We start from the raw sequence: 23,325 nt of genomic DNA, 5'->3' as shown, positions 1-23,325 counted from the left end.
AGGAGTTAAACCATAGATGCCATGAAGACTAGGGTTTGGAAGGAAGTGCAATCAAAGAAGCCCCACTCTTTCTCTCTTGCACTCACACACACAAAGAAAGAACACAAAAGAGAATATCAAAACAACACAAAGATGAAAACATCAAGGCTATGGTCATATCGTATCATAGATAATATGAAAGGGTTAATAGATGAGTTAATGGCATTTAATCTTTGCTGACCAAATAGGCTACGAATTGTTCTTTGTAATTGTAGTTTTGTGCTTACCATAATATATATGTTTTGTCTAGTGATTGAGATTAATTGTGTGTACAAATCCTCTTGGTTCATAGCAAGATAAGTACACTTATGTCAAAAGAAAATTTATATTCTATAAGAGGTAGTATGATGGGATCTGGTGAAAGAAGTATTTCATTGAGCCTTTCTGGGCCAAAGAGAAACACTATACGTTGTTGAAAGTGTATTTTACGGCTAATCCATATGTAAATTTTAATAGATTGCATAGAGTGGAAGCGATATAATTTTAATAGATTGCGCAGAGTGGAAGCGATAGAAATTCTCATTATGTGGATTATTCATCTATGATAACTCTAGTATGTGCAAAATATAGATATGAGAGAAGAGAAGAGAAGAGAATTTCCCTCCCAACCCCTATTCTCGCCCGTAGGCCCGTAGGCAATAAGGATAATGCAGGGAGAGATGTACCTGTAGCAAGGAGAACCTAGAATTTGTAGAGAGAAGGAATTTCCAAGAGTGAGAGAGATAGGTTTGGTTAAGGAGATGAGATTAGATATATATGTATGTTGGATTAGACATGAAAAGGAAAACAACAAGAAATCAAGAAAACATCAATGTAGAGCACATCTTACTTGACAAACCCTTCGGCACCATTATTGATGGAGAGAGAAGAAGAGGGAAGAATTCAACGATTGATACACTAAGTCCAAGACCTTCTTTGATTAGATTTGATCTTCCAAGGATTGCGTACAAGAATGGCTAGTCTTCCTCTAGGAGAAAGTGTAGGCTTAGGCTTATGTTGATGACTAAGTACAATTAGGCATTACTACTCATTCCCTCAAGAATTCCTCTCATCAATGGCTTGAATGCTTCAATGTTTTTCAAGGAAGAAGAGGTCCCCTTTTATAGGTGAAGAGAACCCCAAGGGTTTACACAAGAAGAGAAGAGCCAGTGTGAACACAAACTGGAAAAGTTGGAAATGAGACGTCCTTGCATGATGTGGGCAGATTGCCAGTATTTTGATCATATCTCCTCAACCGTGGCTCCAAATAAAAAAGTAAATATATGGGCAAAAACTTCAGCTCATTAGCTATGACTTCCATTTTAAAATCTTTTTCCAATTCGGATTGGAACCTTGTGTAAAAAAATAATCAAAATAGGATCCATTTCTGGCAACAAAAGTCTTCCTGTGGTCCCCTTAGCCTAAACTTTCATTTGATTCCAAAGGACACCTCATGCCATATGAAAGCATGACATTGCTTCTTGACAAAGTTTTGTAATCATGCTTGCAATAATGCATTAAAATAAGCGTATCTTTGAAATCATGCCACCTAGTGTCCCACTAGAATTTGATTCCCTCCTAGTAGCTATTTAAATAGAAATATAAGAAAAATACATAGAATATATATATATTGGAGTTTACCCTAGATATAGGATCTAGCTAGGGTGTGAGATGACAATGAGATAGTAAAAATAAAGAATCAATGCTTTTTGCCCCAAGTTAAAGAGGCGGAGCTATTGACGCTTTTTCCATAGTATTTTTTGATGGTAAAGTAAGAATAGGTTACCCTCGAGATAAATAATAGGATGAGATAGAAAGCATATTATTATACTTAAATATGGATATGTACATTATAGAAAATATAATTATAGATCTAAAAAATGTCAAGATAGATCTTGTAGCATGCGTTCCCACTATGTACGTGTCACAACACGACAACTCCATCCAAATTAGTCTTCATCGGTTTGTTGATTGACCACTAATTGCCATGAGGGCTTTGAGCCACACACGCTGGCTAAGAATCATTGTGAGATCTCGGGTAAGACCCAATTGTTAGCATTCCTTGGGTGATTGTTGTTAAGATCGAACAGATCTACCCAGTGGAGTACACATCGGTGTTAATGGATAAGCAAGAGTCTTGTCATTACGGATGTTTAGGGTGTCATTTTTGCACTACATGTCTTCAGTGCGATGCTTGCATTGAGTTTTTGATAACCATAAACTCACATCAGCTGATCTCTGCTATGGAGTCTAGATGCAACAAACCGTTGCGACAGCATGGCTGTCCATAAGAGCTAGGCATTTCACTTGTGTTGATATCTTGATCTCTCTATAGCACTACGAGTGTCTATGGAAGCACAATTTCGGGGTAAGACCCAGTAGGTGTTTACTCAATCATCCCATAGGCATTGAGGATAACAAATTGATCTATTCCCGTTATACTTTCAAGTAAAGAATTCGGCAATCTACCACGCGCTAGCGGACAAATTCAACTTTTCAAGTTGATTCCTCTTATTCCGTACACGGTTGACTATGTTGGTTACCGTTACCTGCTAGTTGAGCAGTTTCTACAAAGGGTCTTACCAAGGGGTTTGACTACGTAGATTATAATTAATGGGTTTGTATTGCGAATGCAACACCCAGGGTTTCCAGTGCAATGTTGCTTGGTTTTTTTTTCACAAGTGGGCGACGTGCTCCTCTGCATTTGAATACGGGTAAGTGAACATTAAGTTCAGCTCTCCAGGTACGCATCTATTGATTTGGTGTTAATTGCATTTTTTAGTATGTTTTTCTTGGGTTTTTCAAGTCGTATAGATACGTTTGAATGTTTTAGAGACATGCCAAGGGCATGTCAAAACAAAGCATTTTGGGCTGTCGTGTCCCATATTTTTTTGCATTATGCTGTTTTATTAATCCACGTGTAGCATTTGATTTGGCACATGTTGTCACATGGGATAAGAACTCAAGGAGTTCGGTTTAGCCAGTGTGGAGCAATGATAATGAGGGTCCCTCTCACTCGCGTTGTAGAGTTTTTGTAGTTACCTCCACACACAAGTACATCTTGTACTTGAAGGATGTTCTTTTTACAGACATCCTTATTTGAGACATATTTTACATGTGGAGAATATGAGACTCTAGGACTGACACTGGCGCCTAATTCCTAATGATGTATCGTGACAAAGTCCCTACGTGCTGGTCGCATCCGTTCATTAGACCAATTGCAGTCCGTATTAGGAGCAATTTTCGTGGCCAAAAATTGTCAGGTACTAAGTACAGTCTTGTTACGATTACAAGTGCTGTGAAACCACCTTAACGGAGGGTTGTTTTTACATATAGCTAAGTATGTTACGTTCATGAGAATGTCTCATGGTTGGTACCTAGGTGTGACTGGGTTGTCACATTCTGTTATGGTCCAACTTTTATTGCAAGACTTTAATGTACATATTGTGAAAATTTTCTTCATGGAATTGTGGTTCGTATATGTTTGTGCTAAATGCATGCACACTAGGTGTTATGGGCCCTAGTTTTTAACACAAATTTAATCAGAGTGGCATGCAAATTCATGGAATTTATTCTTTTTACACTCTTTTGCACCGCCAGTGCAATCTCTCTTGCAGATTTAGTATGAGTTTACAAGGTAATGGCTCACTATGGGTGTTTGTGATTGGATATTATAAATTCCAATCCACTTTAAACCTAGTTGGTTGTTTCCCCTCCATATCTAGTATATGGTTGGAACCTCACTTGGTGAGTCATAGTTTATCATCAATCATGGAAGACTGTCTATAAGTGGTTGGGGAAAGAATCTCACTCTTACTACTGCTATTCATCCCGCATTGGATGGCAGCTTACAAGAATTCTATTTAGTACTAAAGGATATGCTAAGCACATACGTTAGTAAACCATGCTAAAGGATATGCTAAGCACATACGTTAGTAAACCATGCTAAAGGATATGCTAAGTGCATACGTTAGCAAGAAGCAAAATAATTGGATCTGTTACCTTTCTGGTTTGGAGTTTGCTTCACATGATGAAAGGCATGTTATAACTAGTTTTAGTCTCTGTCTGTTATTCTCAAGCTATTAACCTTGATCATCAGTTTTGATGAGGTTGGCTACTGGCAAGAAACAACAGCAAGTAAAGGACTTGGTTGTTGCTGCTGAGTATGTCAGCATAGTACTTTCATGGAAAGTTGAGTAGAGGTTGTATTGCACGTTCCAGTACCTTTAGAAAGTCTGAAACTTGGGTATGCAATTAGACACCTCTTAGTTGTGATAACTCGTATAGCATTCTCAAGTGAGTTCTAAATGAGTCTTCACGCTATGTTGGTTATGGGTCGGTTAACCAAGATGGTTGCACAGGGACAACAATGTAGAAAATCAAGATGTTATCCTTGATTTCATTGAACCTCAACCGGGTTTCTATCCAACAAACCATTGGATCCATGAGGGATGCCACAGTGGAAAACATTAGTGTTCTTATGAAGATACCACCACTTGTGTTTTCGAGGACAAAAACGCTTCTCCAAGGGGGGAGTATGTTAGGCCAAGGGCCAGGACGGACATGTGGTGAAGGGGCGCTATGTTTAGGGACTAAGAGTCTATATATAGCACGGTTGGGTGGAGAGTTGCATGGTCCACTCCTCGCGGTCTAACATTTAGGACGCACTATCAAGCATTAGGGATAACTCTGGAAGGAAATGTTGTAGGTTGGTTCCAATCGCTGCATTTTGAAGAGTTCGATGACTTAACGACCTTCTTTGAAGAGTTTACACAAGAGTTTTCAAGGAGAGGTATTAAGCATAATACCTTCTCTTTGATATATGACTTCAAGCAAGAAACGGGAGAGCCAGTTAAGGATGCTACGAGAAGGATGAAGAGATATGTATAGAGATGTCCAAGGGAAGAACTTCCTACGGAAGAACAAAGAGTAAGTAGACTTATCAAGGGTCTGATAATTGAAATGCTTAAGAAGGATTTGTACATGCGAGGGTGTCGCACTCTAGAGGATGTCACCAAAATTGCTATCGATTTGGTTGACAACTGAAAAATCTACGAAGAAGATAACTTTACAAATTCAGATAAAAAAAGCACGAACTCAACAGAAGTTCCATCAATGAAGTCAAATCCAAGGATAGGAGTAATTGACTATGAGCAATTGACTGAGGAGATTCTCAAAAAGGTCACTCAAGTTCAAAAGCCTTTGCGACGTTGCTACACGTGTGGTGTAGATCATTGAACAAGGATTGTCCTGTGTTGCCACAACCTCGAAAGAAAAAAATGGAGTGCCATAGAGAAAAAGTACACAAATCACACAACAGCGGAGTGCTATTACAACAAGGGATACAATAGGAAGATATTGACTATGCCACAAGTCCCAGTAGCACCCCCACCACCAAGGTTTTCTCCAAAAAATTATAAAGGTGATGCAGAGCCACCAAAGCCAGTGCTTGGAGCGCAATCACCATTGCCAGGCAATCAGCAAGTGGCAGTTAGGTATGTGCAAGGAGGTGACGAAGTAGAGGATAAAGAATTAGTGCACACGGCATACTACGAAGAGCCTCCATCACCAGGAATGAACCAAGGCTATTAGGCATATGAGGAACCTATAGCACATGATTATTCGAACGCAAGAGTTAGAGGAATTGCAGTGAACAGTGAGGGTAAGGTGTCATTAGATATTCCTACTCTTAGATTCATCGCGGGACAAGGAGGAATGGTAAGGCCTAGGCCAACCTATGCTCAACTTCAATACGAAACAAATCCAGTGCAACCTAGAGGACCGTGCTATAAATGCAATGGAGAACATTTGATGAGGGATTGTCCTAGAACGGATATAGTAAGAGTAAATGGATTTTTCACCGATGGTGGGATTATGGATTTAGTTGTAGATTGCCTAAATAATCTAGATAAAAATCCTCATACGACATTGAATGTATTGAGCACTATTCCCTCTAGTGGTTCTGAGAGGAAGAGCAAAAAGTGTTTGCAAAGGTAGTCACAATAGCTTAGAGGAAACGAGGGAAAGCATGAACTCTAGAAGAGGAGAACCCTGATCAGGGGAGTGTAAGTGAGTTATGGAAAGCAAGGCGTGCTAAGGCCAAGGCCAAGCAAGAAGAGAAGTTAAGGGCTGTAGCTACTGAACTTGAACAAGGTCAAGAGCAAGTGAAACAACAAGGGAAATCTAAAACCCTTAAACCGGCTGAAAAACCAAAGAGTGGTAGCTTAGGAGGGTTTGTAATTGCAAAAAATATTTTTGAGCCCTTAGAAGCTATCATCAAGGCATATGAGGTGCGATTGTAGCCTCGTCAAACGTTAGAACAAAGATGGTTGACTTATCCTTATGCAGAGCTAGAAAAGAAAAGATTTTAGATGTGCAAAAATCTTATAGAGACTGCACAATCTTTGCTAGAGCCACCTCCTGAGTCAATACATGATAGGATAGTCACTTTTCCATCTAAAAAAGAGACAGTAGAACCAGTCAGTGAGAAAAATGATGAGGTAGAAATTCCAGGGCCGTTACCAGTTGACAAGGATAGGGTGGTCCATAATACCAATGAGAATTCTTACAGGAGTTTTCCACCTTATGTGCCAATAGTTGAAGGACAATGGCCAGAAGAATTATGGAAAGCAGTGAGAGAAGCTAAAGGGGATGGTGATTAAAGGCTAGCACCTCTCACGGAAATAGGGAATGATGTTCCCAATCCAGAGATGGATTTAACGTCCTTGTATGGAGATATGGGATCAATTAAATCTGAAGACATTAGACCATGTTCATTAAGAATCTTACCACCTTATATGGGTGAAAAATGAGGAAAGGCCAAAAATTAGGGCAATACCATCGCAACATATAGCAAGGCATTCAAAAATAAACACAAAGACTTTGATGGAGATCTTGAATACACCAATAAAGTGCACGATCACATTGAATGAATTGCTGAAAAATAGGCCAGGGTTGTGGACGCAGGTAGGTAAAATGCCTAGAAAAGTTTGGGGTGAAGGATCCGATTAAGACTTTGCAAGCGGAGCTAGAAATGGGGGACCATCCTAAGAAAAGTGTGAAACCTGTGCCAATTAACAAGGTAGGTGACTATTGTGAAGGAGAAGAAGGCAATAATACTCTGCCAGTAGACTACAATGGTGTAAAAACCAAGGCTATTCTAGATAGGGGAGCAGGAATTTCTATTGTCACAAAACAAGCGTGGGAGAAATGGGGAAAGCCTGCCACCATAAGAGACACTAGAGTGAAGCTTCAATTGGTAGATGGTTATGAAGAGCGACCCCTTGGGTTGCTAGAAAAAGTAGTGGTACAATCATGTGGAACTGAATACGAGCATACGTTTGCTGTAGTTGATTTCAAGAAGAAGAATAATTATGACATTATTCTTAGACGACCCTTCTTGCGTCAGCTGAAGATGGTTCGAGACTGGGGTTATGATTATATCTATTTGCGGCATGTGGAAAACACTACAAGAATAAATGCAAAGGACCATAGCTATAGGAATGTAATGAGGACCCCTGTAGAAGATTTTGACTCTGTGACCCATAAGAGTTCAGGGGGATTCACATTGAAAAGTAAGCCTCAAGCTATCTGGATGTGAGGAGATTCCAAGTGTGGTACTCTAACACGGGAAGAGTGTATCATTGAAAGGGCCATAGAGGATTCATACTATATGCCAGAACCTTTTCCAAAAGTGATGCTTGAACCCTTTGAGTGGGGTCAAATTTTGGCAACCTTACATGTGTGCATGAATGAGGCAACCCCAACCAAATTTTGTGATGAATTTGGTGAACAAGTCTTTCCTATACTTGTGATGAGTGTTGTAATAGAAGATCCGATAGAAAATGAGCCGATGAGAAACAAAGTGGAGGATGAAAATCAAATGGGGGAGATTCTTGTAATGAAAATCAGGGAGGAGATCTTAATTGTGGATAGGACACCTATCAAAGGTCCTGAAGAGATTTTCCATGATTCTAAGAAATTCTTGGAACATGAAGAATCCATAGAAGCTGATAATAAGAGATCAGATTCCGAACAGGAACAACAACATCACGAGAGATTTTATGATTTTCATAATCAAACACCTAGGCAACAACTCAGGTACAAGTAGAGAAGGAAGTCCAATCTGAAAGAGCCGCGAATTTGGGAGATGCCAAAAATTTGAGGTAAGACACATTTTTTGATGCTTGTTCAGGCAATTGATTGCATCAAGGATAAGGTGTCAGAAAGGTATGCAGAATCTATATCTACCCCTAGACAGCGTGGTGTTAAGAAGATGGAAAATGCCTTACGGAAAAGTGTGGAAGATGCCAATGAAGAAATCAAGGTTGATGAAGATCCAATCCTCACAAAGGTCGAGCACAAAAAGAAAACCAATGAACTAAAACAATAACTAAAATGGGTTTGGACCATTGAAAATGGTACTAGTGACGAGAAAAAGAGTGGACTTGATGTCCCCTCTCATTTCAAAAAGTATACCATCCAAGATAGAACTTTGGTAGTCCAACAACCTATGAGGGAACCCAAGAAAAACAACTCATATGGTGGGCTGAAGGACACCAAGAGAGTAGACCTAGCTATACCGGGAGAAGAACCCAAACCAGTCTATATAGCCATGGATTTGAGTCTAGAGGAAGAGAGATTGTTGATAAAGACGCTCAAAGAATATAAGCATACCTGTGCATGGTCTTACAAAGACATGAAGGGTGTGGATCCCCACATTTGTGAGCATACAATTCCCCTTAAACCAGATGCTAAGCCAAGCCAGCAAAGGCCTTGTACCTATAATGAGACATTCGTGAAGAAAATCAAGGAAGAGTTAGATAACTTAAAGAGGTAGAGTTCATCGATGAAATTGAGCACACAGATTGGGTCTCACTGATAGTGATAGTACCCAAGAAGAATGGAAACTTAAGAGTGTGCGTAAATCTCAAAAAGTTTAACACTGCCACGATATGCGATATTTACCCTCTTCCTATTACCGAGCATGTATTGGAAAGACTAGCAGGAATGATGGCCTACAGTTTCATGGATGTTTTTTCGGGATATAACCAATTAATTATTAAACCGAAGGATCAACATAAGGCGGCATTTTCCACTTAATGGGGAATTTTTGCCTTTAGGGTTATGCCATTTGGTTTAACCAATGCTCCAGCTACCTTTCAAAGATTGATGACTCATGCATTCAAAGAAAATTCTGAGGAAATTTTTGGATATATACATGGATGATTTGTGTGTATATTCCTTGCTAAGGGAGGAACACATAGAACATCTTACGAAGGTATTCGAGAGATGCAGGCTGTATAGAATTTTCCTTAATCCATAAAAATGTGTTTTCATGACAAGGCAAGGAAAAATTCTAGGGCATATAGTGTCAGCTAATGGCATATCTGCCGACAACGATAAAATCCGAGTTATAGTAGAAATGCCTAGGCCAAGATTGTCAGGGAGGTTCAATCCTTTATGGGCCATTGCGGTTATTATCATCGATTCATATACATGTACGCAGTGATTTTTAGACCTCTCTATGGGTTGATAAAAATTCTTATTTGGATTGATCATTGTGAAGAATCTTTTCAAAAGTTGAAAGATGCTTTGGTATCAGCACCAACTTTGAAAGCATCGGATTTGTCTAAGGTCTTTCATGTGCACGTGGATGCGTCAACATTTGCAGTAGGGTGTATTCTTGCTCAACCAGGAGAGGGAAACATGGATTTTCCTATATACTATGCCAGTCGACAACTCAATAACGCAAAAAAGGACTATATGACCACAAAAAGAGAAGGGTTAGGCATGATCTATGCGGTAAAGAAGTTCATACATTATTTGCTAGCAAACAAATTCACATTTTTTGTGGACCACCAAGCGTTGCTATACTTGGTTAATAAACCATGTAGCACGTGGAGAATTGTTCGATGGTTTATAGTTTTGCTTGAGTTTGACTTTACCATGTTAGTGAAGAAAGGAACGACCCATATGCGGGAAAATCATCTCTCTAGGTTAGTACATGGTGAAGAGCCAACGAGGTTTGAGGATGACCGAACTGATGCCTATCTTTTCAATGTTGAAATGGTGCCAAGATGGTCGGAAGACATAGTGCAAGTTTTAACATTTGGAATGATTCATGAAGAGGAAGATAAGAATTTGGCAAAATCTATGGTTATGCAAGCCAGAAACTACCAAATGATTTCAGGGTGCTTGTATCATTTTGGATCGGACCAAATTCTGAGGTTGTGCTTAATCTCCAAAGAGTAGGATGCATATTTGCAGGAGGCACACACTAAGTTATTAGTCTGCATTGCTCAAAGCAACAGATTTTTATCAACGATTGAAACGCCTTGGAGTGTTTTGGCTACACATGAAGCAAGATGTTAATGCCTATGTTAACGATTGTGCATTTTGTCAGCTTATGCCACGTGTGGATTACGCCACATGCTACCAAGTAACACTAGCACCAAAGTGGAGTCAATATTTTATTGACTATCTAAGGACATGTGTTTTTCCTGAAGGAATGTCAAAATCACGCATGAGAGCCATAGAAGTGGAAGCACGGGACTATACCTTGATTGACAATCAATTGTACAAACGTTGCGCGGATAATGAGGTGCGCATGTGTGCTATGGAATTGGAGTATATTCCACTCCTAGACCAAGCTCACAAGGGAGTTGTAGGGGGTCATTTTTTGGTAGTAAGAATAGCAATAATTATACAAATTGCAAGAATATGGTGGCCAACATTGTCACAAGATGTAGAGGAGTTTGTTAGGAGTTGTGAAGAGTGCCAATGCACTAAAACTCCTATAAAGAAAGATGAGATGCCATTGCGGCCTATGATGGGAACACGAGCTCTTGCTAAGTGGGGTATAGACTTTGTAGGTCCTGCTAACCCTCCGGCGTATAGGTCACATGCTCAATATATCATTGTGGCAACCGACTGTCTCACAAAGTCGGTTGAAGCCAAGGCAATTGTCAAGGCTGCTGATCCTAGAACTACGGCACAATTCCTTTATGAATTTGTCATTGTAAGGTATGGTCTGCCCATATAAATTGTAAGTGATAGGGGTACACATTTTTTGAATGAGGTAATTGAAAACCTTTTAGATGAATTCATGATTATTCATAGGAAGTTGGCACCTTATCATCCACAAGCTAATGGACAAGTCAAGGCCACGAACAAGACATTGTGCACAGTGTTGACAAAGATTGTGAGTGAATCTAGAACGGATAGGGATCAGAAGTTACATTCGGTGTTATGGGCTTATAGAGTAGCCTACAAACCAAATTACACACGACACCTTTTAATCTTGTTTTTGATTTGAACGCTATCTACCCATTGAATTCTTACTCCCAATGTTACGAATTGCCAAGCAATTGGAGTGGATGGGCCATGAGTTATCCAAGAGGCTAGATGAGCTAGAAAATTTAGAAGAGCTTCGTTTACAGATGGTGGCAGCCTTATTTGCGTTAAAAAGATGCCAAAAAGAATTCTTCGACACACATGTGAAACCAAAAAAGATTCAGATTGGGGATTATGTTTTGATTTACACCCTGAAACAACATGCTCAAAAGCTAAAAAAGTGAGGGATGGGTCCCTTGTAGTACATGATGTATCTCTAGTGGGGCCATCAAAGTCGCAACACTTGAGGGAGGTGAGATGTCTAACTGGATTAGTGGATGCAAGATAAAGAATTATTTGGAACCATTAACCTAGGAGATGTTACAAAAAATTCACAATGCCAAAAAGATCGAACATGAAAAGAAACGGGTGATCAAAGAGGCCAAGGATGAAGCACAGATTCGGATATTGAAGTGCAAACAACAACAAGGGTTGTACCTAATTAACATGCCACTTCAACAAATTACTTGTTCCTCAGAGGTTGCACCACTACCAAACAAGGAGGTGTCAAGAACAAAATATCAAGAACCTACTTCAGAGATAAACATGATTGGAGAAACAAGGGAATCAAGAGATATAGTGCGATTCATTGTACAAGAAATAGCCTAGAATGAGGAGGATTATGACGATCTCTATATGGCTCCTTTCATCAGGATTCACATAGGTCATACATCAGTGGAAACCCATGCATTGTTGGATACAGAAGCCAAGTGTAACATCATCAGCCATGAACTGTTTGATCGGATTGCACCTACAAAGATAATTGAAGAACAGTGTTGCTTACAAGGGGTTAATAAAGGCAGAGTGACAATTGAATTTGCAATAATACTTCCACTAATGGTTCAGGGCCATGAATACAAGCACAAGTTCCAAGTATTGCCATACAGACAAGCCTCACATCGTTGCATTTTGGGGGTGCCATGGCTAATCAAACATAAAGTCAACGTGGATTTGCTTCAAGGTCAGACAATCTTTAATGGACAGGGGTTTCAAGAACCACTTCTATATCCTAAAGAATATTCCCCATTGTATAAGCAAGCAAAGTTGCCACAACATGATTCCACCACAATGGAAATGGAACCAAAGGAGGGAAAAATAGTGGAAGCCACCTGTCAAGTGTGGCTTCCCAAGTCTCAATTAATCAAAAGTGATACTCAAACAACAATTGTACAAAACAAACCGCCGCAACACACTACACAACAACAACCACATTTTGATTAGCAAGAAACATATTATCAAAAGCTAATAATCATGCAGGGAATCAGGCAAGTGTGGGTGCGCGCTAAGGATTTGTCTTGGGCACAATTCCATCAAAGTCGCAAATATCAAGTATGGCTCCCAAAAGGTAGCTCGATTTCGGAAAAAAAAGTTGAGCTAAAAGAGCTAAAAGAAACTATGCCCACAAGGCTTCAATCAACAAGGAGGTCCAAACATTCCACAACAAAGAACCTGCTGATATGGCACCCCAAAGCAGCCTATCAAAACAGATACACAAAACAAAATTGGGTACCCAAGAAGGACAAAGTCGAGCTGACTGCAAAGGCAAACAAAAAACAGGTCATCACCATACAAAAGCCAACAACAAAAAGGCAACAATGGCAACCAAAGACACCGTAGACAACAAACATCCGCAACAATATGTCTATACCAAAGATTTGGAAACACAAAGGCGGTCAACAACACTCAGCGGAAACGACATTGGCCATATCAACCTTAGCGAAAAACCAAAGATCCCTCATAGAGAAGACTATCAAACAAAGGGTGGCAAAATTACAAATTCTAATTGCAAGAATATCTGCCAAATAAATCAGGTAACAACAGGAAACCTCGACGACGAATGCCAATAAGCATATTTCTTATACCCCTCTCTTGCATTGCATCAATTTTTCCAATGCATTGACTGTGTATGCATAATAGGGCCACATTACACGGCCAACATTAGCACGGATTTTCAGCCCCCCATGCACCGCACATACCCTGAGGCAATACCATGTCGTCCGGGAGGACTCCGACTAGGGGGAGGGGGGAGGCATTCTCAATGCAGACCCAAACACAAAAAAAGGGCATTGTTTTTGACAATTTTGGGGGTTTTATGTTTGATTATGAGATTTTCTTCAAAAACCCTTGTGTATATGCCCTTATATAGCATGAATCTATAGATAAGGCCAAACGCCAAGAATAGGCCGGTGTGTGTATATATGTAAAAATGGCCATTTCTCAGGCAAAATATTGGTAAAACGGAGAAATCCGACCATAAAAATTACAAGTGAGTGTATATAGTGATTCAGTGTGATGTTTTTGATTCACTGTGATTTTTGGGTTTTTTCGGGTTAATTTTTCTATTTTCCTTTTAATTTTGCTAATTTTCGACATTAAAACTTCAAAAAGACAAAAAGCAGGTGAAATAGAGTCGTAATGCAAAACAAAAAATATGGGGATGATAAGTGACTATAGGACAACCCAGGGTACAGTCGGAGTGCAATTATGAGAATGTAGCGGGAAGCATGTTTTGGCCAGATTTTGATTGAATCGTCAAATTCTCAGAAACTGAGCAAACAAAGTTCAAATGAGGAAATTTTTGAGCCTAAACCGCGTTTCACAAGAAGTTAAGAGCACATGTCAAAATTTCATGGAAAGTGGTTTGGGGACCCCCATTATAAAAAAATTTCACCCCACTTAGAACCTCATTTCCACTATCACCTTGTGAGAGAGAGCTCTAGCCACCTAGAGCGCACACGTCGCGTACGACCTACCGACGGATGTCAGATATGAGAGGAACCATGAAAGCTAGCAAGTCACCAGGGAGAAAGAAGAGAATGTATGCAAAAGATTACATAGATGTAGTAGAGCCATTCCTCATCCCTCAAGAAGTTTTAAAGCCAACCTCTTCATGGTTAGAAGATGATATGTTAGAAGAAAATGACATCCGTCTCTACCAAGGGACATCTATACAATCAATATTTCTATGTGTGTACAAGACAGCCACAAAAGTATACAATGCCTTCTGGTGCAATTGCCACAACCTTCACGTGGGCATTGAAGAAGAAGAACCCCAAAGAAATCAACTACGCGTCATATCTCCAATACAACATAATGAGGATGGGGGATAAGCGACCATCATATATTGCGGCAGGATACGGAGGCAGTTGCAAGAGCAGCAGGAGAATGAAGAGCGAGACAAGAAGACTAAGCCAAAAGACAAGACGCCGCCTAGGAGCCGAGAGTCCAGTCCACCTCCACCACCTCATAGCCCACCTCATCCTATGGAAATGGAAGTGCCAATTGAAACAAAGAAAGAGACAGATGAAGACACAGATAAAGAGCCGAAGCTGGAAAAAGAGGAAGAAAGGGAATTTATAATGTTCGACCTTGGGGAAAGGAAAAAAGAAGACCTAAAGCAGGAAAAAATAGACATACAAGACATCAAGCTTTATGACCTGGGAGATCTAGAAACAGATAATTTCAAAATATTTTTGGATCTATTGGCAGCTAGATACACACAAGAAGAAGCTGCACACACCGCATTCCAGCTGGAGAGCCCAAAATCGAGCGACCAAGTGCCCAAACAAAGGCTAGTAGAGCTGAAGGAAATCGCGACCGACACAAGCGATATGCAGCCACAACAAGATGAATGGGAAGAGGTGATGCATAAGCTACAAGGTTTGAGATCTAGATCCATAGCAACATAAGAGGATTACCAAGTCCTAAGGCAACGGGAAGAGAAGGTGAAGACAGAAGCTGCTACAGTGCAAAAAGAAAGTAAAGAAGTAGTACAAAAATAATAAGAATTACATATAGAGGTAGAGGCCGCTCAAAAGCGATGCAATGAACTCACTAATCAATGGCAACTAGCCGAGAAGCGGATTAAAGACGCTGACAAAGAGTACAAGAAAGTGATCAAAGCTCTAACAGAAGCAGAAAAAGAGAGGATGGCCTCACTACAGCTAGCGGATGAATCCAAGGAGGTAGAAATGCTCAGAGACGCAAAAGAGAAGGCAGAGCTAGCACAAGAGGTGGCTCAAGACGAGGTGATAGAGCTGAAAGATCAAATCCAAGTCAAGGAGTAGACCATTCAAAGGTTGAGGGCAACTCCTAATAGAGCAAGAATTGGCTCTGCAAGTACCAGTTAGGAGGCCAATCTATTTGAAGAACAACTCAAGGAACTACAAAAGAACTGACATTGGAAAGGAGACAAAGGCTGAAGATGGCAGAAGGCTCTCTTGTGGTAGAAAAAAGTCTAGAAGATGAACAAAAATCCCTCAAGGAGGAGAACAAAAAGCTGGAGAAACAACTAGAAGAGCTGAGCGACTTACTTATAACGACGAATGAGGAAGCGACAAAGGCTGAAGACGAACATAAGAAGGCCATAGAAGAACTGAAGAGACAAAGTCTGGAAGAGCCACAACAAAGCCAAGGCCCTGCCCATGGAAGGAATCAACTTAGAGGACATCCCTGCGGGGTCCTCTCAGGAGCCAAGGGATCTAACCGAGGAAGAATAAAGTGACCTACAAAAAGGCCATAGAGGAGGCGACAAGAGAGACAACGAAAGAGGCCATGGAATGGGAGCAGCGAGTTTTAAAGTCAGTGACCATCCAAAAGCTGGACTCGAATGTCATACACCAAGAGTAGATGCAACCCTCACTCCCATATCCTTCATTGAAATATGAAGCAACAACCCTAAACAAAAGAATCCAAGAGGAGGCCATGGTTCCACTTTACACTGGAGACATCAATCGGCCAGATGAGGCGAAGTTAATAGTGGATACACAACCAAAGTGGAGAAAAGGTTGGTTGACTAAGTACCCACAGTACCTGGTACACCTAGCAGAGGCACCTAAATCCATTACAGATGATCTCAGCTTCTGCCCACTACCATGAACGAGAACCTGGAAAGAACACACTCTCATTCGATGCAGCCATCCCACATGGCTTAATTACCCAAGGCTACCTGGATTGAAGGCAGGAGAGAGAATGAGTGAGCAATATATTGTGAAAACCCAAACGGGCGCCATAAAATTGGCTCTCCTGACCTATCTTGCATAATGATGAGAAAGATCTGCAAGACCCTCTTAGCAGTCTTTGAAATATTCCAACCTGCTCAAGCCTCGGATTCCATTTTCTTCTACAACCAGGAAACTAATGTACGATGTGCCTACGACATGTCTACCCAACCAAATCCAGAGATCATCCATCAACTTTACCAAAGAATCATGTTTTTGCCGTCCTACCATATGCAAGCCTTCGAAGAACTTCAAAGAAGCATTTTACATAGGCTTTTTCACCATCAACACGGACATTTTTGGCCCTACCATCGCCGTACCACATGCGCGCTATGAGTCGGTCCTCAAGATAAGGGACCACACCTTCTAAAGGTTTGAAGACTCAGCACGTCATGTTGGGGACGACATGAGCTAGGAGGGGGGTGTTAATTCCGGACACTTAGGACTTCCAGAACTTTTAAGTGACAAGATTATTGTAATAATTTTTCATGTGACAGAACTTATTTTCTACTTGTAATATTTTGGGGCTTTGAAGAAGCTTTCAAGTTGTAGATACTTATGCCATTAGATTAGAGTAGATCTATCATTTTGAACTTTAGGGTTTACAAATGAGTGGGTATAAGACCCAAAATGTAACCTGAATGAAAAAACCCTTATCTTTTTAAAACTACAAAGTCTATGTAAGTGTATTGTGTGTGTGTGTGTGTGTGTGTGTGTGTGTGAGAGAGAGAGAGAGAGAGAGAGTTTATCTTGATGCTACGAGTGCTTCGGTGATTGGAATTGCGAACGGAGAGTAGCCACGGGTTGCCCATGGAGAGAGCTATGTGCCAAACATTGCGTGCATTTGGCTTCACATCACAAGATTCACCCGTGAGCTTCTTGTGAGGTTTCGATGAGTATACGGCATCCGTTTTTGCATTTCATCATATCCACACGTTCACAACGAGTAGAGCTACGCATTAGGCACATCAAGTTTCTGAAATATCGACCTGTAAAATCCGACCTATTTTACTATGCGTTTTCTGCACAAGGGGTATTGGGGTAGGATTTGGGGTCAGAGACCTTAGGGATAGTGGCCTATTAGTGTATGTAGGATTTCCCTAGAGTTTCATGGTATTTCGAGACCGTTTAAGGGGCATATGGCTTGCGATAGCATCGTAGGAGACCTTCACTGTCACGGAACAGGTGGTTTGGACATAGACTTAGTTTTGATAGCTCTGTAGGATTTGGTCATTAGTTGGTTGAGTAGAGGTTGACATCCTCTTCTTGCTTCCACGCGCTTGCGGGTCGAGCTCCGTCCTCTATTGACAATCTTGTTAGTGAGTTCTCGCTATGCTGATGTCTGCTCGCGGCAATCCGCCAACATGGCACCAAAGGCCACAAATTCCATCTTCTAGGATATGTCTGACGCGTCAAAGCCAAGTCCACAGACATTACAACGCAACAACAGGAAGTTTCTGCCACAGTAAATGAACAATGAGGTAACTCTGGTGGTACACAAAGTGATGAACGGGTTTCAAATATAGGAAACCTCAGCAATGAATGCCAATAAGCACAACCCCTCTCTCGCACATCATGATTTTCCAATGCACAATGCTTATACCCCTCTCTCGCACATCATGATTTTCCAATGCATTGATTGTGTATGTATAATAGGGCCACCTTACAAGGCCAGCATTAGCACAAATTTTTAGCCCATGCACTGCACATACCCCGCGGCGATACCATGTCATCCGGCAGGACTCTGACTAGGAGGGGGGGAGGCATTCTCAATGCGGACCCAGTGAGCTTTAAACGCATTCAAAGGGCATTGTTTTGATGATTTTAGGAATTTTGATTGCGATATTTTCTTGACAAACCCATGTGTAGATGCGCTTATATAGGAGGAGTCTACAGATATATGATGCCAAAAGTAAAAAATGAGCCTCTAGTTGTGTGTGTGTGTATATATATATATATATATTGCCATTTTTCAGGTGAACTATTGGTAAAACAAAGAAATCCGGCCATAAAAATTACAAGTGAGTATATAAAGTGATTTAGTGTGATGTTTTTTATTTATTCTGATTTTTGGGATATTTTGCTATTTTCCTTTTAATTTGGCTAATTTTCAGTAGAAAACCTTCAAAAATACAAAAAGCAGGTGAAATGGAGTCGTAATGCAAAAAAGAATTATGGGGATGATCAGTGACTACAGGAGAACCCAGGATACAGTTGGGGTGCAATTATGTAAAAGTAGCGGAAAGCGTGTTTTGGCTAGATTTTGACCGAATCGTCAAATTTACCAGAAAATGGGCAAACAAAGTCCAAATGAGGACAATTTTGAGCCTAAACTACGTTTCACGAGGAGTTAAAAGCACATGTCAAATTTTATGAAAAGTGGTTTGGGGACCTCCAATATAAGGTTTTTTCACTTCACTTAGAAGCTCATTTCCACTATTGCCATATGAGAGAGAGCTCTAGCCACCTAGAGCACATAGAGATTTGAGGAGTCCATACGCCGCGTACGAGCCACCGACAGACACTAGATATGAGAGGTAGGCTCAACACCTTGAGCTTTTGATGCTGCATTGTTACTTTCACGTGTAGATCAACATAGGGTTCACACGAGCATAGGCGGGTAGAGACCTATAGAGGCTTGTATCTCCCTAACCGCTAACCAGAATCCAACAAGAATTAATAGGGGGTTAACCCTAGTCTAGGTGACCACTCCTATGATCTCAAATACCAAATAGAGCAAAGGATGGAAACTCTGGCTCCCAAAGCCCTACAGAAGGCCACAAGAGGGAAGTCTGGAACCAATCACCGAAATGCACTAGATGTTCCTCAAGGATATCTATAAGTCTATATATACCTCATGATCATTGGACGACTCAAAACGAGTCAAAGGTCCACATTTGGCATTGGAACCGCAAAGCATCACTTGGCTCTCACGGTCGGCCAAGCGGAGCGTTCGTTTGCCACCAAACTTCACGAGCGGTTTATTCATACGATTGACAACCAAGTCCTATGGTGGGATACCACTACAAATCATTCGCACGCCACTAACCTAACCACGAGCGCTTCCAGAGCAACAAATCGCCAAATGGGGCACCGAGGAAGCCAAAAGCGCAAAAAACCACATGGCAAGGTTCCTCATGGTTACATGAAGCTATGATGATCATCATCAAGAAGTTTTGTCGCAGAAAAGTGCTTCAAGACTGAACAATCGTCTCTAAGGCTCCAAAAGTCAAAAAGGAAGTTGGAAGCTAAACTCTTGACTTTTTTAATTGAAATAGGGCACAAGAGGGCTTAGGTCACACACACCCATCATCCAAAAGCACCAGCACCTCATTTTCATGGAGGAGACATCCTATGCGTAGGATGTCTCAAAGCCATTTTTATGCACCCAAGCCTACTTTTGAGCATATTATTTGCTTCCACATGCTATTTGCATCCTACCCACCAAGTTTCATCAATTTTGGACCCCTTATGACCTCCTATGCATCAAAAAACGCAAAGTTGGAGCATAGAAGCCAAAAATGGTCATAGTAACATAAAAAATGATCCAAATCAAGTGAAACGTGACACACACACTATACAAAGCATGCACAGGCCATCTGTGAAGTCACATGTTGAAAATCACCAAATAGACATCCTACGTGTAGGATATCTAAAGGCTTAGAAATGACCTTCTGGTGGAATTTTACAATAGCTATGTATCTAGCATGTCAAGACAAGCCCATCCACCATCCCAAACAGATCATTTTTTGACCTCAAAACCCCAAAGTTGGACTTTTCAGACTCTGATTTACCAAAGATGGCCATAAAACCTACAAAACTAATCCAAATTCAATTCTAAAGACATTGGGATGATGTACAACCTATGCTCTATCATTGTATGAAATATCATCCAATTCTGAGTAGTTAGACAATCTACACATAGGATGTCTCCAGGTGTTAAATCAACTTCTGGGTAGATTTTGATGTCATACATGTGTTTATCATGACCTACTAAGCCTAGCCATCAAGTTTCAAGTCATTTGAACATCATTTGCTCATGGTATGAGACACCTTACCCTCTGAGTGCACCAGAAGCCTATACAATTTAAATCTTGACCATTTGATATCCAAATTCAATTCCAAGCACACACATGTGATGCACAAGCTTTGAACTATGTGCATGAAAAATTTCACATCATTTTGAGCACTTAGGCATCCTACACGTAGTATGTCTCCAGGCTTATTTTGCATCAAATTCACAGTTTTTTCAAGTTGCATGGCATCCTTAGACCCTCTTGAGCTCATGTTTTGGTCATTCGGATAGCTAAAAGTCAGTTTACCAGATGAAAATGGAAAAAATGCTGATTTTGGAATACTGAGTGCAACAGGAACCATGGAAGCTGGGAAGTCTCTGCAAAGAAGAAGAGGATGTCTTCCAAAGAGCACATAGACCAAGAAGATGAATGGGGATCCGTGATCCAAAGTCTACAAAGACTTAGAGCAAGGTCCATGACGGTTGAAGTAGATTGTCAAAATCTGAGGCAGCAGGAGGAGAAATTGAAGACGGGAAGTGCTACACAACAAAGAGAGAGTGAAAAATCCATATAGAGACAATCGGAGTTGCAAACGAAACTTGTGGCAGCTCAAAAGCAATGCACTGAACTTGCTAGTCAATGTCAGAAGGCAGAGCAAAAGTCAAAGTGGGAGCAAGTCCTGCTCGCAATCATCCTCCATAGTCGCATCTTCTACACGTGGTATCGGAGCACCAGGGGGTCCTGCATCTCAAGATGTTGTCGCTTTGCTATTGGCTAAGGCAAATAGAGCGAGGTGGAGTCTAGACGGTGGGTGTATAGACGTCGCCAGGACAACATATTGAGACATCACTATTTGCAGAGCTCAGGCGGGCAGGAACCTCAATGTGCTAGCATGGTATCACGTTCGTTGACAAGAACGTAGGCAAGTCTGGCAATTCGTTGCAAGACAACTTCTTGTAACGTTGCTCTGCCACAGCTTCTTAAAATGTTGTCTCTCATGCAGCTCCTAGGCGGACAGGTGAAAAGGCCTCTATGCACGACATTTCAAAACGCACTGTAAGACAATTTTGGCTGAGGTTGACAAATTAACAGTATTCTGAAATGCTATTTTGCATAATCCAAGCCATCAAAGGTGATAAGCAATGTTGGTTCACAAGTTTCTCAAAACGCCCTTCTGAGTCAATGTTTGGAAATTTTGGGCAAGCATATCAAAAGGTGGTTGCAGCAGAGACATCAATTGTTGTAGCAGGCAACAAGGCTCGACTACGAGCTATCATCGGGTAAGTTTTAATAGCATATAAAAAGGAAGCTATCAAAAGCTTTTATCTGGAATGATTAAAACAACCCTCTTCAATCTACAGAGCATATCAAGCAGGGTATCAAAGGTGGATAAATTCAATGGAACGGGCTTTCATACCTGACAAATTAAAGTGAAAGGATATCTGATATGTAAGAATCTCTGGAGCGTGGTCAAAACCCTATCCACCAACGAAACTGGCACATCCGCCGCTGCAGTTACAAGAGTGATATCTACCGAGCAAGAACGCAAGGATGAGAAAGCATTAGGTATTATTTTGACATCTCTCAAAGATGACTTTATTCATTATTTGGATGACATGCAATCTTCTAGTGCTGCCTCAATACACTTAGAGACTGTTTTTGGTGCTAAAGCTAAGTATTCAATGATGAGTCTACAGATGAAGTTGTATTCTCTTGCTATGCATGCTGATGAAAACATTACATCTTTAGCTAACAGACTGAAGAGGATTAAAACTCAATTTGTTTATGTCAAAGCCCCAATGCCAGAAGAAGATCTCATAGCTGTTTTGTTAAAAAGTTTGCCTGATGGATTTCATAAGATTGTCACTGTTTTAAAAGAGAAAGATTTGTCGCCCTCCCTTGATTGTATCATCAATTCATGACAGGAAGAATAAAAAAGGGTATACCAAACCAATTCTCTCATTATTCCTAGTGCATATACACTATCCCCTTGCAATATTCCCCACCAGTTTTTTTTATACTCCTAGTGCCTATGCATTCAGTACTTGTGCTTCTACCTCAACTTTATCTCGACCATCCATAGGTACCTCGTCTTGTGCCATTTGTGGGCACAAAAATCACCAAACAAAGGACCATTTCAAGAAGAATTCTTGTGTTCACTGCGGTAAGACAAATCATCCTTCAAATAAGTGCTTTTAAAAGGGTAAAAATCAGACTCATTTGATCGGTGGAGATATCCAGTCCCAAATACTTTATGTTGACAGTGATTTTCTTTAGATCAAATCTTTTTTTTTGTTTTTCCTAGTCAAATAAACTTTGTACGTGTTAGACACTGCCACATATACAAAGTGCTAAGACCTCCCAGAAATAGCAGTTTTGTTCAAGTCCTATTTTGATCCCACTTCTCGTGAGGTTATTGGGTACACCTTAAACCCATGGTTTGGTAGTGAACCAAAAACTCCATTTGCTGGTAGCTAATTTTTGACCTACACGCTATCTATGATTAAGAAGTAGTTCACTATCATAGCACCAGGTTATGGGTATACCAAAACCCTTGGTTGTGAGACAACCTAAAACTCACGGTTGACGAGTAAATCAAAAACTTGAGATATCATGGAAGTGATATATCTAGTCCGGGCTTAAGGGGGGGATTGTAGGGTTTCCAAGCCCCCGACCATAAAAATAACCCCTACCATCAAAACTGAGAAGAACCACTCTTTTTTTGGAGTGTGCATGGGAAACCTTGCATGGCAAGGCAACACGCATATATATGTTGGAATTTTTTTGATTAAATATATAGCTTGTCTTTCCTCTAGTGTGTCAATCTCTCTCTCTCTCTCTCTCTCTTCTCTCTGTGTGTGTGTGTGTACGCGCTGCATGCCTAACTCACTCCTGCT

The sequence above is a fragment of the Adiantum capillus-veneris genome, chromosome 20, assembly GCF_014529385.1.
Source record: "Adiantum capillus-veneris isolate H3 chromosome 20, ASM1452938v2, whole genome shotgun sequence".
Lineage (NCBI taxonomy): Eukaryota > Viridiplantae > Streptophyta > Polypodiopsida > Polypodiales > Pteridaceae > Adiantum > Adiantum capillus-veneris.
Note: the sequence above shows the minus strand (reverse complement) of the source record.